Consider the following 19,624-nt stretch of genomic DNA (forward strand, 5'->3'; position numbering starts at 1 on the left):
GCCAAGAGATCTCACATCATATTGTATTTGGCGGGATGGTAAAGGCGCGTCAAGTGTTTTCTTTTGTAAGACAGGAAGCTAGAAGTGAGTGCGTGGCCAAGATCTGGGAGAAGAAAAATCAAGAGAGTGAGCCTAGTATGGGGGGATACTCTTGTCCTGGGGAACATTTGCAGATTTTGAAAGGAGAGCTGATTATTGACTGCACTTTATAGACCCCTTGACACTAGGGAGGAAGAGCTCTGGCTCCAGGGCTTATGAGGCTGGGGAGTCCTGACAAAAGCCCTAGGGCTTTATGGAAAGGGGACCAGAAATTTCTGCACACTGGGCTAGGAAAGAGACAAAAGAAATTTGGTCAACTTGGGTAGGGAAAAAAATTACACCGAAATATCAAGACCTCAGGCACCTGTCATATGAGGGGATGAAGGAACATAAGCCCAGATCTCTGCCTTACACCATATAAAAACAAATTTAAAATGGATGAAAGACTTAAATACACAAAAATAAGAGTCCTGCAAGGAAATCTAGGCAACTATGCATTTAGAGTAGGTCAACAAAGACCTTGACCAAGACTGGAACCCAGAAAGTAATAAAGATATGTTTGAATCCATTAAGTATCTTTTTAAATGCTTTAGGGCAAAAGATAGCATAAATAACACAAAAATAGAGTCAGAAATATAGTGTCAATGCAGAAAATAGACAGAAGGCTAGTATCTGCAATATACAAATGTTCCTTATTAATTGATAAGAAGGAAACAAAAATACAAGAAGAACAAATGACAAAGATAACTCACAGGTAATAAAATTCAAATGGCCAACAAACATGAAAGGATGGGCACACTTACTAATACTAAAGAAAATGCAAATTAAATTTGCAGTGAGCTATTTACTCCCTGTCCATCAGACTGGCAAAAATTTTTAATATTCCAAATTGTTGGAATCAGGGTAAAGTGTAATTTCAGACATTGCTCAAGGACACATGAATTATAATAGTTTCTTTGGAAAGCAATCTGATGATTACTATTACAATTTTGCAAAATGCACATTATATCTCAGTTCTGATAAGCTATCCCTGTAGCCATCAAGCTATGTCCTGTGGGCTAAATCCAACTCATGTCCTGGTTTTATAAATTAACTTTATTGGAACACAGCTGGTCATTTGTTTTCATCTTGTCTATGGCTGCTTGGGGGTTGGGGGAGGAAAAGCTGAGGTAAATGAAGATGAATGACTCACCAAGCCTAAAATATTTACTATCTGGCCCTTTACAGGGAAAGTTTGCTGACCCCTGATCCAACCCATGGAAATAAAAGCACAGATATATAGAGCTATTTGTACAAGAATGTTTATTGGAACACTGCTTGAAAGGGCATTGTTAGAATGTGTTTGAATAAATTATAATATGTCCACACCATAGAATAGTAAGCAAATCTTAAAAGCAAAGAATTAACATTGTACCAGCTGATCTAGAAGGATTTCCAGGAGTAATATATCAAAAAGTATGTGTATGATTCTATTTTTGCAAAATAAACAATAGCGAAAACCATAAGTCATATATATTTGTATATGCAGGGTTAAAGATTATGTAACCAAGGCAAAAACATGGGAGAATATACACTGCATGAGTTAACATGAGTTATGTAGGAGAGGGAGAGGATGAAGTGAGTGGGGAACTGGAAGAAAAAGCCAAACTAAAAGGAAAAGAAAAAAAAAGATAACACACATAAATATGTTTGACAAAGTCATATTTTTGTCTTTATATAAAAATATAGAGATTAAAGATGGCACCATGAGAGATGAGACAGAGGCCTCCTCCTAAAACCACATATAATACAAAAATATAATTAATACAACTACTCCTGAAACAGCAACAGGAAAGAAGGCTGCCCCAGACTGCATACACCTGGAGAAAAGAACAGACCTCACAGAACAGGGTAACATACCAAAGCTGTGATCCAGCGGAACCCAAGCCCTTCCACCACTCCAGCTCACTGGCAGGAAGAAGAAAAACTGAGAGGAGAGGGAGTGGAGGCTTGGGACTACTGAGCACCTAGCCCTGGAGATCTGCTCTGGGAGCACAAACATACATCACATGGTGCTCTGGTGGTTAGCAGGGTCGGAAAGCTAAGACAGGCAGAATACCTGGAGAGACTGAGATTCCAAATGCTTGTGGAAAACAGGGATCCATATCTGGCTGCTCTGGGATAAAAGAAAGGCAGGCAGTCTGAGAGACTTCCTGACAGCAAGAGGGCTGTTAAAGGGGCAAGGATTACACAGAGCTTACTGCTCAGGAGAAAGGACAGGTAGATAAAATTGTCTGGGTGCTCTCTGCTCAGCAGGTTGGGAACTTTCAGGAGCTTCAGGCACTCCATCTCCCTGGCTAGATACGCAGTTCCAAGGCCCCCCACCGTGATATGCAACCTGCTGCACCTTCCTCCTGGCCAGTCCACCCCTGGCTTGAAAACCGGCAGGCCCTCCCCTGGCATCAGGCCAGCCAGAGGGAAGCCCCACCTTCAGCAACTACAATCACAAAGCATAGAGACTTACACCTGTGTGTTCAGCCCACTGGTTCTGGCAGCGGAGAGAGGCACTGCAGCTGGGAAGCAGAAAACAGCTTTTTCCTCCCCACAGGCACCACACTGCTCCCCTGCAACCCCAGACATTGCTCCAGGGGCTGAGCAGCTCCAGAGAGTAGAGCTTCTGGGCACTAGAGGGCGCCATGTACAAATAGGAAATGTCAAAGTAACCTGGTTCAATCCAAAATCATACAAACCCCAGAAAAAGAGTCAAATGAAACCAATATCATTAATCTTCCTGAAAGGGATTTCAAAATAAAAATCATAAACATGGTCATGGAGGTACAGAAAAATATTCAAGAACTCAGGAATGAATTCCAGTCATAGATCCAATCATTAAGGAATACAATGGAAGGTTTTAAAAGCAGGTTGGATACGGTGGAGGAGACAATAAATGAAATAGAAACTAAGAAGAGGAATACAAAGAAGCTGAGGTACAGAGAGAAAAAAGGATCTCTAAGAATGAAAGAATATTGAGAGAACTGGGTGACCAATCCAAACACAACAATATTCATATTACAGGGGTACCAGAAGAAGAAGAGAGACAAAAAGCAAAAGGTATTTGATGAGGTAATTGCTGAAAACTTCCCTAATCTGGGGAAGGAGATAGTCTCTCAGGCCATGGAGATGCACAGATCTCCCAACACAAGGGATCCAAGGAAGACAACACCAAAACATATAATAATTAAAATGGCAAAGATCAAGGATAAGGACAGACTATTAAAATCAGCCAGAGAGAGAAATAAGATCATGTACAAAAGAAAACCCATCAGGCTATGATCAGACTGTTCTCAGCAGAAACCTTACAGGCCAGAAGGGAGTGGCATAATATATTTAATGCACTGAAGCACAAGGTCCTCAAACCAAGAATGCTTTATCCGGGGAGATTATCATTTAAATTTGAAGGTGGGATTAAACAATTTCCAGATAAACAAAAGCTGAGAGAATTTAACTCCCACAAATCATCTCTACAGTGTATTTTGGAGGGACTGCTATAGATGGAAGTCTTCCTAAGGCTAAACAGCTGTCACCAGGGGTAAGAAAACCACAGTAAAGAAAGTAGAACAATTAATTACTAAGAAAATGCAAAATTAAATCAACTAACCCCAAAGTCAGCCAAGGGAAAGACAAAGAGTACAGAATATGGTACCCAATATATAAAAATGGAGGAGAAAGAAAAAGGAGGAGAAAAAAAAGAACCTTTAGATTGTGTTTGTAATAGCATACTAAGTGAGTTAAGTTAGACTCATAGATAGTAAGGAAATAAACCTTGAACCTTTGGTAACCACAAATCTAAAGCCTGCAATGGCAATAAGTACAAACCTACCAACAATCACCATAAGTGTAAATGGCCTGAATGCACCAATCAAATGACATAGAGTCACTGAAAGGATAAAATACAAGACCCATCTATATGCTGCCTACAAGAGACTCCCTTCAAACCCAAAGACATACACACACTAAAAGTAAAGGGATGGAAAAAGATAGTTCATGCAACTAATAGGGAGAAAAAACCAGGAGTTGCAGTACTTGTATCAGACAAAATAGACTTCAAAACAAAGAAAGTCACAAGAGACAAAGGACATTACATAATGATAAAGGGGTCAATCCAACAAGAAGATATAACCATTATAAACATTTATGCATCCAATACAGGAGCACCTACATATGTGAAACAAATACCAACAGAATTAAAAGGGGAAATAGAATGCAATGCATTCATTCTAGGAGACTTCAATACTTCACTCACTCCAAAGGACAGATCAACCAAACAGAAAATAAGTAAGGAGACAGAGGCACTGAACAACACATTAGAACAGATGGGCCTAATGGACATCTACAGAACTCTACACCCAAAAGCAGCAGAAAACACATTCTTCTCAAGTGCACATGGAACATTTTCAAGAATAGATCATATACTAGGCCACAAAAAGAGCTCAGAGAATTCAAACAGATTCAAATTGTACCAAACTAGCTTCTCAAACGACAAAGGTATGAAACTAGAAATAAATTAGACAAAGAAAACAAAAAAATCCCACAAACACATAGAGGCTTCACAGCATGCTCCTAAATAACCAATGGATCAATGACCAAATAAAAACAGAGATCAAGCAATATATGGAGACAAATGACAACAATAATTCAACACTGCAAAATCTGTGGGACATAGCAAAGGTTGTGCTAAGAGAGAAGTATATTGCAATACAGGCCTACCTCAGGAAAGAAGAACAATCCCATATGAACAGTCTAAAGTCACAATTAATGAAACTAAAAAAAATAAGAACAAATGAGGCCCAAAGTCAGTAGAAGGAGGGACATAAAAATGATTAGAGCATAAATAAATACAATTGAGAAGAATAAAACTATAGAAAGAATCAATGAAAGCAGGAGCTGGTTCTTCACAAAAATAAACAAAATAGATAAATCCCTAGCCAGATTTATTAAGAAAAAGAAAGAGTCTAGACAAATAAACAGAATCAGAAATGAGAAAGGAAAAATCACTATGGACACCACAGAAATACAAAGAATTATTAGGGAATACTATAAAAAATTATATGCTAACAAATTGGATAACCTAGAAGAAATGGACAACTTTCTAGAAAAATATACAACCTTCCAAGTCTGACCCAGGAAGAAACAGAATATCTGAATAGGCCAATTACCAGCAAGGAAATTGAATTGGTAATCAAAAACTATGTGAGAACAAAACCCCTCTACCAGATGGCTTCACTACTGAATTTTATCAAACATTTAGTGAAGACCAAATACCCATTCTCCTTAAAGTTTTCCAAAAAGTAGAACAGGAGGGAATACTCCAAAAATCATTCTACCAGGCCAGCATCACCCTAATACCAAAACCAGGCAAAGACACACAAAAATAGAAAACTACAGACCAATATTCATGATGAACATAGATGCAAAAATACTCAACAAAATATTAGCAAACCAAATTCAAAAATATATCAAAATGATCATCCACTATGATCAAGTAGGATTTATTCCAGGGATGAAAGGATGGAACAATATTAGAAAATCCATCAACATCATCTACCACATCAACAAAAAGAAGGACAAAAACCACATGATTATCTCCATAGATGCCAAAAGAGCATTTGACAAAATTCAACATCTATTCATGATAAAAACTCTCAACAAAATAGGTTTAGAGGGCAAGTACCTCAACATAATAAAGGCCATATATGACAAGCCCACAACCAACATCATACTCAACAGCAAGAAGCTGAAAGCATTTCCTTTAAGATTGGGAACAAGACAGGGATGTCCACTCTCTCCACTTTTATTCAACATAGTTCTGGAGGTCCTCACCATAGCAATCAGACAATGCAAAGAAATAAAAGGCATCCATATTGGTAAAGAAGAAGCTAAACTGTCACTGTTTGCAGATGACATGATATTGTACATAAAAAAGCCCAAAGAATCTGCTCCAAAACTACTAGAACTAGTATATGAATTCAGCAAAGATTCAGGATACAAAATTGATACACAGAAATCTATGGCATTCCTATATTACTAACAATGAACTAGCAGAAACAGATATCAGGAAAACAATTCCATTCACAACTGCATCAAAGAGAATAAAATATCTAGGAATAAACTTAACCAGGGAAGTGAAAGACCTATACTCTGAAAATCACAAGACACTCATGAAAGAAATTAAAGAAAATACCAATAAATGGAAACATAACCCGTGCTCATGGATAGGAAGAATTAATATTGTCAAAATGGCAATCCTGCCTAAATCAATCTACAAATTCAATGCAATTCCTATCCAAATTCCGCCAGCATTCTTCAACGAACTAGAGCAAACAGTTCTACAATTCATATGGAATCACAAAAGACCCCGAATAGCCAAAGCAATCTTGAGAAGGAAAAATAAAGCTGCGGGGATTATGCTCCCTAACTTCAAGCTCTACTCCAAAGCCACAGTAATCAAGACAATTTGGTACTGGCACAAAAACAGACCCACAGACCAGTGGAACAGACTAGAGAGCCCAGATATAAACCCAACCATAAATGGTCAATTAATATACCATAGAGAAGCTATGGACATACAATGGGGAAATGACAGCCTCTTCAACAACTGGTGTTGGCAAAACTGGACAGCTACATGCAAGAAAATGAAACTGGATTATTGTTTAACTCCATACCCAAAGGGGAACTCGAAATGGATCAAAGACCTGAATGTAAGTCATGAAACCATAGAACTCTTAGAAGAAAACACAGGCAAAAATCTCCTGAATATAAATATGAGCAATTTCTTCCTGAATGCATCTCCTCGGGCAAGGGAAACAAAAGCAAAAATGAACACATGGGACTACATCAAACTAAAAAGCTTCTGTACAGCAAAGGACACCATCAGCAGAACAAAAAGGCATCCTACAGCATGGGAGAATGTATTTGTAAATGACGTATCCAACAACGGGTTAACATCCAAAATATATAAAGAACTCACATGCCTCAACACCCAAAAGCAAATAACCCGATTAAAAAATGGGTAGAGGATATGAACAGACAATTCTCCAAAGAAGAAATTCAGATGGCCAACAGGCACATGAAAAGATGCTCCACATCACTAAGTATCAGGGAAATGCAAATTAAAACCGCAGTGAGGTATCACCTCACACTATGTAGAATGGCCAGCATCGAAAAGACTAAGAACAACAAATGCTGGCGAGGATTCGGAGAAAGGGGAACCCTCCTACACTGCTGGTGGAATGTAAGCTAGTTCAACCATTGTGGAAAGCAGTATGGAGGTTCCTCAAAAAACTAAAAATACAAATACATTTGACCCAGGAATTCCACTCCTAGGAATTTACCTAAGAATACAAGTTCTCAGATTCAAAAAGATATATGCACCCTAATGTTTATCGCAGCACTATTTACAATAGCCAAGAAATGGAAGCAACCTAAGTGTCCATCAGTAGATGAATGGATAAAGAAGATGTGGTACATATACACAATGGAATACTATTCAGCCATAAGAAAGAAACAAATCCTACCATTTGCAACAACATGTATGGAGCTGGAGGACATTATGCTCAGTGAAATAAGCCAGGCAGAGAAAGAAAAGTGTCAAAATGATTTCTCTCATTTGTGGAGTATAACAATGAAGCAAAACTGAAGGAGCAAAACAGCAGCAGACTCACAGACTCCAAGAAGGGACTAGTGGTTACCAAAGGGGAGGGGTGTGGGAGGGCAGGTGGGGAGGCAGTGAGAAGGAGGTTTAGGGGTATTATGTTTAAGTACACATGGTGTAGGGGGGTGGTCACGGGGAAGACAGTGTAGTACAGAGAAGGCAAATAGTGAATCTGTGGCAACTTACTACACTGATGGACAGTGACTGCATTGGGGTATCGGGGGGAACTTGATAATATGGATGAATGTAGTAACCACAGTGTTTTTTCATGTGAAACCTTCATAATAGTGTATATCAGTAATACCTTAATAAATAAATAGATAAATATATAAATGTGTGTATCCATATAAACAGATAATGTAATGAAATACACAACTAAATGGAATTCAATTGTAAGGTTAAACCAACTGGACATAGGTTAAAAGATAATTAATTAGTAAGTTAGTAAATATGAAGAAATTCAGTAAAAAGTAGCACAAGCAGATCAAGAGTTGAAAAATATGAAAGATTCAATATTTGTCTACTCAGAGGCCCAAGACTAGAAAGAATGGAGGAGAAATTATTTCAAGACAATGATTGAGAACTTTCCAGAAATAAAAAAGGCTCTTCAAAGCACCACAACTCCCAAGCCACATTAATAAAACAGATCTTCCCCTAGAAAACCGTAGGAGCATAGTCACCAGGGGAGAGACAGCTTCCAAAGTGATGATAATTTATAGCTTTCCTGATTTCTCATCAGCAACAACACAGGCCAAATGATAATGGAATAATAACCTCGAAGGGTGGAGGAAAAACAACTGCAATCTAAAATTCTGTATCCAGCTCATCTCATGAGAGACAAAGACATGTTCATGATTAGACAAAGACTGAACGTGCACCTTCACCAAGTGAATTACCAAATGAGATGTTTTGGTGAAAAGGAAACTGGAGCCAGAAGAAAGAACTGGATCTCAAGGAACAACAGAGCAAAGGCATCACTAAACACGCTGGTATAACTAAAGGAGCTCAAACTCTTAAAAACTATACCCAATAATGATGATGATGACTAGCTAATGACTAATAATAATTACTTAGCTCAAATTAAGGAGAAACAAAAATACTCAATCCCAGTAACATGAAAAATGGATAAAAAGAACACGAATGTTATCATTGATAAGTTTTCACAAATGCCTAGGGTGCCTAACTGGTTTTCTTGGTTTCACTGGGTATGGCTGGTAATTGTAGGTCTGCTTTGGTTATGTAGCTGTATTCCTATTATGTTAATGTGTGTGCGCAATTTAAGTAGTAGCTTAAAACCTATACATGCTGAAGTTACTCTACAAGAAGATATGTCAAAGAAATAATCAATCTTCCCATGTTTTCTTCCGCCTGCTACTTCTATAGCTTTTCTTCTTCCTTCCTAATTACAACCCTTAAATAGAATTGGTGCCTCATATCGAAATTACCGAGTATCATAATTCTTCCAAGTGGTAAAGATACCTCAAGACAAATGCTGGGCATAGAAGCCACAGGGCATAAATCTGCAAAGAAGTAAAAAGCTAACCTTTTCAAACAATATGGCTTCTCTCTCACTTACCAACTTCACATTTCCCTGTATGGCCCCGGAAGATGACTGGTTAGCCAGAGACGGGTAAGATTCCTCAAGGGAGGAACAACCTAAGACAGGCACAGTCGCAGGGGGGCCATCAGGGGAGAAATTGGGGATCAACAGAGGTGAGGCTTAGAACCTCACCCCCCCTGTTTTGAGAGAAATCTTCTGCATCCGTGGATGTTTTGTTGCCCTTGTCTAGCTTGAATTAATACTTAGTCTATAGGCACACACCTGATCATCTACATTTGCCCTCTTACAGCACTAAACTATGTTTTCTACCTTTATCTTGCATCTACCTACCACTTCAGCATTTTATTTAAAATAATAATAATAATAAGGGAGAAATGTGGGATTCACATATTAACCAAGTATAAAAATAAAACGAATAATCATATTTGACCTGATTGTTTATAGTTCATGATGCGTGATCAAAACCGAAAGGTTCTGTGATGACTGCCCTTGCACTGTTCACCATGTAAGAACTTACTCACTATGTAAGAACTTGTTCACCATGTAAGAACTTGTTCGTTATGCTTCAGAAGATTGGAGACTGTTGAGAATTAGGCTTGGGGTTGATTAATGATTGTGCGTTGAGTCCCCTATACAGAATTTTATTGTTGTTAACAACCATTTGATCAATAAATATGAGAGATGCCCTCTCAAAAAAAAAAAAAGAACATGAATGTCCACCCATGACAATCAGGCTTTTTAGTTGCTGGCAACTGAAACCAACTGGGACTGACTTAAGCAGGAAAGAGATTGCAAGACTATCTGGTGGCTCACAGGCTCTCAGGAAGGGCCTGCCCTCACTGGAGGGCAGCACAGACAGGACCGAGGGTGCAGTTAGGCTGCAGAGCCGCTGCCCTCACAGCCTGCTCCACCCACCTGCAGGGTGCATCAGACACACCACCCAAGGAGCCACACCGCTGCAGCAAATGGACACAGCAGACCCAGAGCCATGCTCCCGGGGCACCCTCCTTCTGGCGTGAGCTCTCACCCGGGGGGTCACACCAGCACGGGAAAGCTGCGCGGCAGGCAGGGAGCTTTCACTTTTACAGAGAGAGGTGAGCTCAGCCTCCCAAAGACACACGAGGTAGGGAACATTCCCAAGGAGATCCTTCACTGAACCACTAAAAAAAATGTACTTACATGCACTCCAACACTAAAACAATCGGAATAGGAGGTATAGCATCCTGTGGAGGGAAAAGGAAAAGACAGTGTGTTCTAGACCACAGACCTTAGGATCAGTGGGGTGGGGGTATTAGTTCCCTAGGGCAGCAGTAACAAGCACCACAAACTGAGGGGCTTAAAACAGATGTGCATCCTCCCACAGCCCTGGAGGCCAGAAGTCAGAGAGCAAGGTGTCAGCAGCCTCGGTTCTCTTACAGAGGCTTGGAGGGGCTCTGCTCCAGGCCTCCGTGCCGGCCCCTGCTGGTGGCCGGCCACCCTGGGTGGTCTCCGCTTGTGGAGGCGTCACTCTGGCCTCTGCCTCCACCTGCAGGGGGCGTTTCCTCTGTGTCTCAGTGTGTCTGAAATTTCCCCCTGGTCCCCAGGCACTGGATTAGGGCCTAACATAATCCAGTACGACCTCATTTTACCATGATCTGTAGAGATCCTATTTCCAAAAAAGGTCTCATTCACAGGTTCCACATGAGCATGAATTTTGAAGTGTTCAAACCAGTACCAGGGATTTTTTTTTAAAAAGGATAGTAATTACCTGGGGGAAACATATTAAAAATGCAGATTCTTACTACCAACATCCCTGAATTTCTGCCTCTGTGGACTGAAATAAAGTACCGAGAACCTGCATTTAGTAAGCATCCAGGTGACTGTGTGGGTGGAGAACACTGGGTGAGTAGGACGAATGGGAAGTGCTCTCCTGCAGGCAGTAACAGGAGGCCGCTGGGGCGCTGAAGCACCAGGAAGGCTGAGTGGAAGAGGTGGCTCCTGGGGGGCACTGAAGGTGAGAGGTGAGGCGGTGATGAGCGTTTGCACCTGCTCCGCCGCACTACAGGAGTGATGGTGTGGGACAGGGAGCAAGAAGGCAGGAGAGGCCACGCCTTTGGTGTCTGTGTTTCAGGGGTCTGAGGAAGAGCACTGAGAAGCTGTTTGTGCACATCATCTTTAAGGAGTATGAATTAACTAGACAGCACTCAGTGCAAGGCTTGTTATGTACTTTGTGAATTGTTTTATGTCTAAACCAAGTTAACGGACTCTGAGTGAAGCACCAGGGCTGTGAGACATGTCATGTCAGTCATTACCGGCAAGCACATCACCCTCCGTCAGAGCCCAAAGGGTCCTATGCAGTCCAGTACACCGAGCAGGAGCTTTGCTCCGCAGTCCAGCAGGGCTGCCTCTGAGATGCCGACCGTGCAGCCCCCATAAGACCCACTCACATGAGCCTCACACCCTGGGCCCAGTGTGGCCATAGAAAACCTGGCTGCGGTTTCCAAAGCTGGAGCTTAGCATCGGATCCCAAAAACCTGCCAGCCACCCCCACTGAGGACCTGCCACCTCCCGGGGTCATGTGAGAACAGAGTGCAAGCTTCTGCTTTCAATCCCTGGGAATCTAAGCACATTCCTCGCAGGCCACTGGGTCACCTCCTCCACATGCCCCTTTCCTCCTGACCTGCTGCAAGTCCTGTGGGACAATCCAGATTCAGAACCCCCGAGAGCCGGAAGCTGTTGGGCCTCTCCTGGAGTGAGGGAAAGCGGGTGCTACAGGACACAAAGGCAGGCCGGGGTGTGGAGGGGACAAAAGATCAACTGCATCCCTCAGCTGATCCTGCCGTGGCCACCTGTATAAATCTGGGCTTCACCTTGTGTTTCTATATGTATTTATTTTCCTTTGTGTTGAATAACATAAGGCGATTTGGATGCTTTAAGTAAAAAAGAAAACAGTGTTTCCCTTCTCTAAGCAACAAGCAGAAGCAGCCCGGGGCTGGGTGCTTGCTATGGCCACGGCGAAGCTCCTCTACCTCTTCGAACCTCAGCTTCTCTCCTCGTTAAGGTCACATTTTCCCTGCCTTCCTCACGCCTCGAAAAGCTCCACGTTTCAAGGAAGGCAACATATGAAAAAGGATTTTGCAAACCCTATTTCCCTGATGGCTCACCAAAGATAGGGTTTGGTGAACCCACAAGTAAACACGTGGGCCTGTGGGTCAATCATCCTCCCATCACTCATTTTCTGGAAGTGTCTAATTGCTGGAGTCATGCACTGGGAGGTGAAGTTCAAAAGCTATTTGTGAGCGCTCCTTTTCCCTCTGACTGCACGTCAGCAGTAGGAACCAGACGGGCTACAGATACTGTCATCTGGTTCGTCTCAGCTTCGGATGGACTGAAAAGATGTCCCTGTGGGCCCGGAACAGCCCTGGTTTATCTCTGTCGCCCAGGCCCAGTGATGAATACAATGCTCTTCCCCTTCACTTTGGGAAGTGTTCCAGTTTGAGCAACAACGAAGATGCTCACCCTAGCCGCTTTAGGTAAAGACGATTAGGTAAATTACCTATGGCACAAAACAGGATGCCAGGTAATTACTAAACCCATCAACACTCTTTAAAGGATCCCACACCCCACAGGAATAGAAACTACACCCACCTGCTAATTCTTGAAATCTGTCGCCATCTCGTGGCCAAAGGCTGCTGCTCTCACAGGATCTTTTGACTTCAGAAAGATGGAGTATGGACACAAAATGCACAGAAGGAATCAGGGGTTTGCAAAGTATCTCTTTTACATACATTTTTGTGTTTCTTGACTAAAGAAAACAGCAAACATTTTCAGGAGACGCTGACAAGACAGGAATTAGGTCTCTGATTTTAGACTCAGATTCCCACTAAAGACTGACTATATGCAGCTGGCAGTGTAGAGTGTTATTTTAATGTAAGTTCTATCTTATATTAAAATATTGATTCATCAACTCAGCACAGTGGGGATGATGGTATGTAATCAAATAAATGCACCAACAAAGGTCTAATTCTTGTCTGGGATCGGGCCACTGAAGAAGGCTGTTCCATGTAATAAAGGAACTGTCTGGAAAGGGCTGGGGGTAGGGGAGCTCAAAGAAGCTTCCCTGAGAAAGTGGCTGGTGAGCTGAAATCTGATGATGACTAGGAGGGGAGCGGAGGGGAGGTCGGTGTAGGGGAAGTGGGTGGGCACATGCTTGTAACTGAGCCATGGCTCACACTGCTGTGAGGGTAGAGTGAGGGGCTGCGCATGAGGTCAGGCTGGAAAACACGATCTGGCCGCCTGTCACTGGGCATGCTACAGATTTTTACCCCTTTTTCTAGGAGCAGTGGGAGACCATTTACATGGTACAAGCAAGGAGATAAACAGGGTCATATGTGAGTTTCAAGAACACCATTCTGGTGACAATGAGGAGAAAAAACTGGAGAGGGACTGCAGTGGGTTGAGACAGCCCCTGTTGCAGTGATCCCGGAGAGCATCGCTACAGCAGGGAGCGCTCAGTATACACTGGGAGCTAGCCAAACGTTCTTTACAGAATCCTTACAGAAATCCTGTGAGATAGGTACCATTACTACCACCATTTTACAGATGAAAAATGAAACACACAGAAGTCTAATTCCAGAGACCACTCTTGTGGCCAGTACACTACATTGCCTACAGACTGTAATAAGAAAATGGAGAAAAATAAATCGTTTCAGGAGCTATTTCAGAATTAGAACTAACAAGACTTGACGTGTTAGATATGGGGCCTGAAGGTATCAAGGATGATACTTAGGCGGTCGACTTTAATAACTGTACAGAGGCCGCTGGAAGAACAGTTTCAACAAGGTTATCAATCTGACCTTGCAGACGTTGAGTTTGACCAGTGTTTAAGACAACCAAGAGGAGAGACTGTGAAGACTCTTGGCACAAGAGATAGGAATGTGTCCCCACTGGTGAAAAGAAGGGAGTTGAAGTCACAAATAGGATTGCCTGAGGAAACGGCACGGTAAGGAAAAAGGGACTTCAACCTAGCCCTGGGAGACTCTGACATTTATATGCAGGGTAAGCCTGCAAATGAGATGAATCGATGGCCAGACAAGATCAAAACCAATAAAGGGATAATTTCCTATCATTATAACCAAAGAAAAAGGATGTCTCAAGGAAGGGACAGGCTATGATGACAAATGCTCTGAGATCAGGCACAGCTGGGGACAGGGAAATGTCCTTTGGATTTTATGTCAGGGTCACAGAGGCAACTCAGAGAAGCCTGCTGTGGAGAAGGAAGTGGCTGGGAGACATGGGGAGTGCTGACAAGGACTTTCCCTCTTCAGGACAGAATGTTTGCCGAGTATGTTTAAACGTTGAAGAAATGGTCCTGTTGACAGTGACTGGATATACAGAAGAAAATCACGGAGTGTCAGTTTGCTGAAAGGCAAGGGGAACAGGAACCAACGCATGGGAAAAGGGTTTGTTTCACAGAGGCAGAAGGGTCTGTCCTCTCATGAACCAGGAGGGAAGCACAGACTGGGGGTAGAGACAGACAGACAGAGGGTGGGAGTATGAAAGCTTCTTAGAAGGGAGAAGAGATCCAGGCTAAGGTCTCAATTTGCTATGAAAAAGGACGCACAGCACTTCCCTGGGTCGGGTGCATAATCGAGGATGGAGGATTAGTATCTCATGTATTTCTGCTCTTTGGTCTCAAGTAATGACTTCTCTTTAATTAAAATGGTTTGCACATCTGCTTATTTCAGTTGTCTCTGATAATGTAGATAATTAAGTATTATTATGAAATGTTGGGTGTAAAAAAGGGGTTACTGTTTCTATGAAAACTTACTTGGATGTTTTGGGAAAATTTGATAAAGGCAAGATAGTAAAACCCTGTCTGTCCATCTAGGAACAAGTAAGGCAACTTTGTAAAAGATAAATATATAGTAAAAAAATATAGTAAAAATCATTGTTCTGTTAAGGTTCTGTTCTTGTTACAATTTTAAGAGACCAAAACTGGAAATCACATAAGTAAGTCTTTTACAAAGAAATTAAGATTGAACTCCAATGGATTTATATTCAGTAAGAAAAGCCTTGGTTTTACCTCAAAGAGTGTAACATGACTGACTCCCCATTTCAACAGACTTTTTCAATGAACTGACCAACTCCTGGACCAAGCTGTCTTTAAGAAGGCTTCTACGGCTACAGCGGTGAGTAAGATGTACGGAAAGAAGAGAGGGAGGTTAAGTTACTGGTTGCCTATTATATATTAACAAATCTACTTAACAAGTATTTTTAAAAATATATTCCTTACAAGAATCTTAGACGACATCATTCCCATTTAGTAGACCAAGAAACAGAGTGGTCAAATAAACTGCCAACTCTCTGTAGCATTTGGGTAGGAACTCAGTTCTCCTGATCTTTTATAACTCAAATCAGATTGGCCATTTTCACCAGTCTTATGCACACCTGGACTTATCCCCAAACTGCCCCCTAAAACATGTCCCACCTGTGTCCTCCATCAGCCACCATCGATTTGTACTTGTCCCTCGGCTTCCATATGTCATCAATTACCAAACCCTGCCAAATCAACTCCCATTAATATCTACTCATTTTGTCCCCAATACCACCAGCCTGCAGATTCGCATCGTCTTGCATGGACTGATGCAACAGTTTCCTGCCACCACAATCTCTTCTAATAATTAGCTCTGAGCAATGTCAGTCTACAGTGTGTGTCAGCTGAACACTTGATCTTCCTTCAAGTTCTTTCTTCGTCTTGCTTCCAGCATCTTACTTTCCTTCAGGTATGTTCCTGGTTCTCTGACCAGTCCTTCTCAATGTCCTAATGGCCTCTTTTGTTTTTTCCAGACTCTTAAATGCTGATGCTCTTGGGAGGCCACTCCTCTCCCTGGCAGGTCCAGTTCTTGCCTACAGCTCCAACTGCTTTCACATGCAGATGGCCACAGTCTGTTTCAACCATATCCAAATACTATTTTTACAACTGGTTAGTATTTCTGTATACCTAATGGCATATAACCACCTCAAATTCAAATATGTATGCCCCAAACTTGACTTTAGTCTTCCATCTCCCCGTGGCCAGCCTCAAACCTACTCCTCCTTTGTGCATCCCTCAGTGTCATCAATCCCAGCTTCAGGAATGAAACCATCCTGCAACTCTCCTTCTCCTACACTGGCCTTCACAATCCCATCTCAAATCCTGCTGATCCTGTTAACTCGAAATGGAAACTGAATGTAAGTCATGAAACCATAAAACTCTTAGAAGAAAACATAGCCAAAAATCTCTTGAATATAAACATGAGCAAATTTTTCCTGAACACAACTCCTCAGGCGAGTGAAACAAAGGCAAAAATGAACACATGGGACTACATCAAACTAAAAAGCTTCTGTACAGCAAAGGACACCATCAGCAGAACAAAAAGACATCCTACAGTATGGGAGAATATATTCGCAAATGATATATCCGATAAGGGGTGGACATCTAAAATATATAAGGAACTCACACACTTCAACACCCAAAAAGCAAATAACCCAATTAAAAAATGGGCAGTGAATATGAACAGATACTTCTCCAAAGAAATTCGAATGGTCAACAGTACATGAAAAAATACTCCACATCACTAATCATCAGGACAATGCAAATTAAAATGAGATATCACCTCACACCAGTTAAGATGGCCAACATCCAAAGGACAAACAACAAATGTTGATGAGGATGTGGAGAAAGGGGAACCCTCCTACGCTGTTGGTGGAAATGTAAGTTAGTTCAACCATTGTGAAAAGCAGTATGGAGGTTCTTCAAAAAACTAAAAATAGAAATACCATTTGACCCAGAAATTCTACTCCTAGGAATTTACCCGAAGAAAACAGGATCCCAGATTCAAAAAGACATATGCACCCTTGTTTATCGCAGCCCTATTTTTTTATTTATTAAGGTATCATTGATATATACTCTTATGATGGTTTCACATGAAACACAATGTGGTTACTACATTCACCCATATTATGAAGTCCCCCCCATACCCCATTGAAGTAACTGTCCATCAGTGTAGTAAGATATCACAGCACTATTTACAATAGCCAAGACATGGAAGCAACCTAAGTGTCCATCAGTAGATGAATGGATAAAGATGTGGTACATATACACAGTGGAATACTATTCAGCTAAAGGAAAAAACAAATCCTATCATTTGCAACAACATGGATGGAGCTAGAGGATATTATGCTCAGTGAAATAAGTCAGGCAGAGAAAGACAAATAGCAAATGATTTCCCTCATTTGTGGAATATAATGAAGCAAAACTAAGAAACAAAACAACAGCAGACTCAGACTCAAAGAAGGGACTAGTGGTTACCAAAGGGAAGGGGCTGGTGAGGGTAGGTGGGGAGGGAGGGAGGGAGAAGGGGATTAAGGGGCATTATGATTGGCACACATAATGTAGGGGGGTCACGGGGAAGGCAGTATAGCACAGAGAAATCAAGTAGTGACTCTATAGCATCTCACTATGCTGATGGACACTGACTGCAACGGGGTGTGTGGGGGATTTGATAATATGGGTGAATGTAATTACCATAATGTTGCTCACATGAAACCTTTATAAGATTGTATATCAATGATACCTTAATAAAAAAAAATCTTGTCGATCCTTCGTGTCCTCAAATTTCCCATGGTCATCACTCCTCTCCAGGTGGCACGGAGCTATTTTCTTACTGTAACTACAGTGAGACACACCTGTTCCTACTGTGCCTCCAAATCAACCCTCCTTGCTAGTTAACATCTTTCTACGCCACCTGTTTCGTCCAGGTGCCTGCCTGCAAGAGGAACGACTTAATACATGTCCAACAAGTGAATCAATGCCCTAGCTCCAAGTAAAGTATCACAATGCTCTTCAACAAATAGAAATTTCAAAGCCATCATCATTGCATAGAAGGCCTTTTGCGACCTAGATCTTTCCTACTTCTCCAGGTTCAAACCATCGTCCCCTATAATCACTCTATTCCAGGAATAATCAACTATCTACAGTTCTCCAAACAAGGTATCTTCCCATAACAGACTTTTTCAATGAACTGACCAACTCCTGGACCAAGCTGTCATTAAGAAGGCTTCCAAGGCTACAGCGGTGAGTAAGATGTATGGGAAGAGAGGGAGGTTAAGTTACTGGTTGCCTATTATATATTAACAAATTTAAATTTTTTTAAATTAAATTAAAAAATTTTGAAATTCAAAAGACATTTGCACAGCTCTTTGTTCTGTCTGGAATCCTTGTCTCACCCTCGACCTGGAAATCTCCTACTCTTCCTTTTATGATTCTCAGAGCTTTTGCTCCTTCCTGCCTTCCTCCCCCCCCCGCCCCCCAACAAGTTCTCCATAAACGGCATCATCTCTATAACCGAAGTACTTGCTTGACCATAACAATCACATACTGACCTGCAGAGCTGTCAGACGGGCCAGGGTGAAGAGAAACATTCTCACAGGTCCCCAAGAGTAAGCCTCTTCCAGTTTTAGGAAACTCCCTCCTTTCAGGGTCCACGTGATGCCCCACACCTTCAGGTCAGTCTTGCAAGTTCCTGAACTGGTCACCAGCTCATGGCAATCTCCTCCACCCCAACTCTAGCTATATTAGCGGCCAGTGACAGTTCACACACCACTGTGGTACAGTTCTGATTCCCCTTTTCTATGGCTATATTTCATGTCACTGTTCAGAACTGCTCCACTTCTAACATCCTAGTCTCTGTCCCAAACTTCCTTCTACCCATAACACACAAATGTCACACTCATTTTGTCTTAAATCTCTACCCCTTCCCATTCATCCAATTTATCAGTCTTAATGATCCGACTTCTCTTACAACCCAGCACGAATCTCAAGGCCCATCTCCGGCAATCTCTAATGACCTTGCCCCTGAGATACTCCTCCAATATCAAGCCTGACCCTGGCACAATCCACTTTTTCTCTCTCTACATTCTGGCAGCTGAGCACTGCTGCAGAAAAATTTTAAAAATTGGTCCCCAGACACTGCAATTAATGATTCCCTGTATCAAACTGGTTTTCAAAGGCATTTATCAATCTTTTCCTTGGCTTCGGTCTGCTTCCTCACTCAGTCCCCTGGTGGCTGATACCAGCAAAAATGTGAGACATTATCTATGGTAAGAGTATCAAAACATTCTGGAGGATGCTGGATAAAGTATGAAAAGAAAACCAAAGGATGAATATGGTAAATGTAAGTTAGCTCTAACACTGTCTGTCCTTCAGGTTCTAAGTCGTTTCCATCCATGGCACTGTGAATACTACTCTCTTCTCTGTCTTCTCTTAATTCTTAAAATGAGGTGAAGGGTGGACCATTGGTAAAAATAGCTGC

The sequence above is a fragment of the Manis pentadactyla genome, chromosome 16 (assembly GCF_030020395.1).
Source record: "Manis pentadactyla isolate mManPen7 chromosome 16, mManPen7.hap1, whole genome shotgun sequence".
In the NCBI taxonomy this organism is placed as follows: domain Eukaryota; kingdom Metazoa; phylum Chordata; class Mammalia; order Pholidota; family Manidae; genus Manis; species Manis pentadactyla.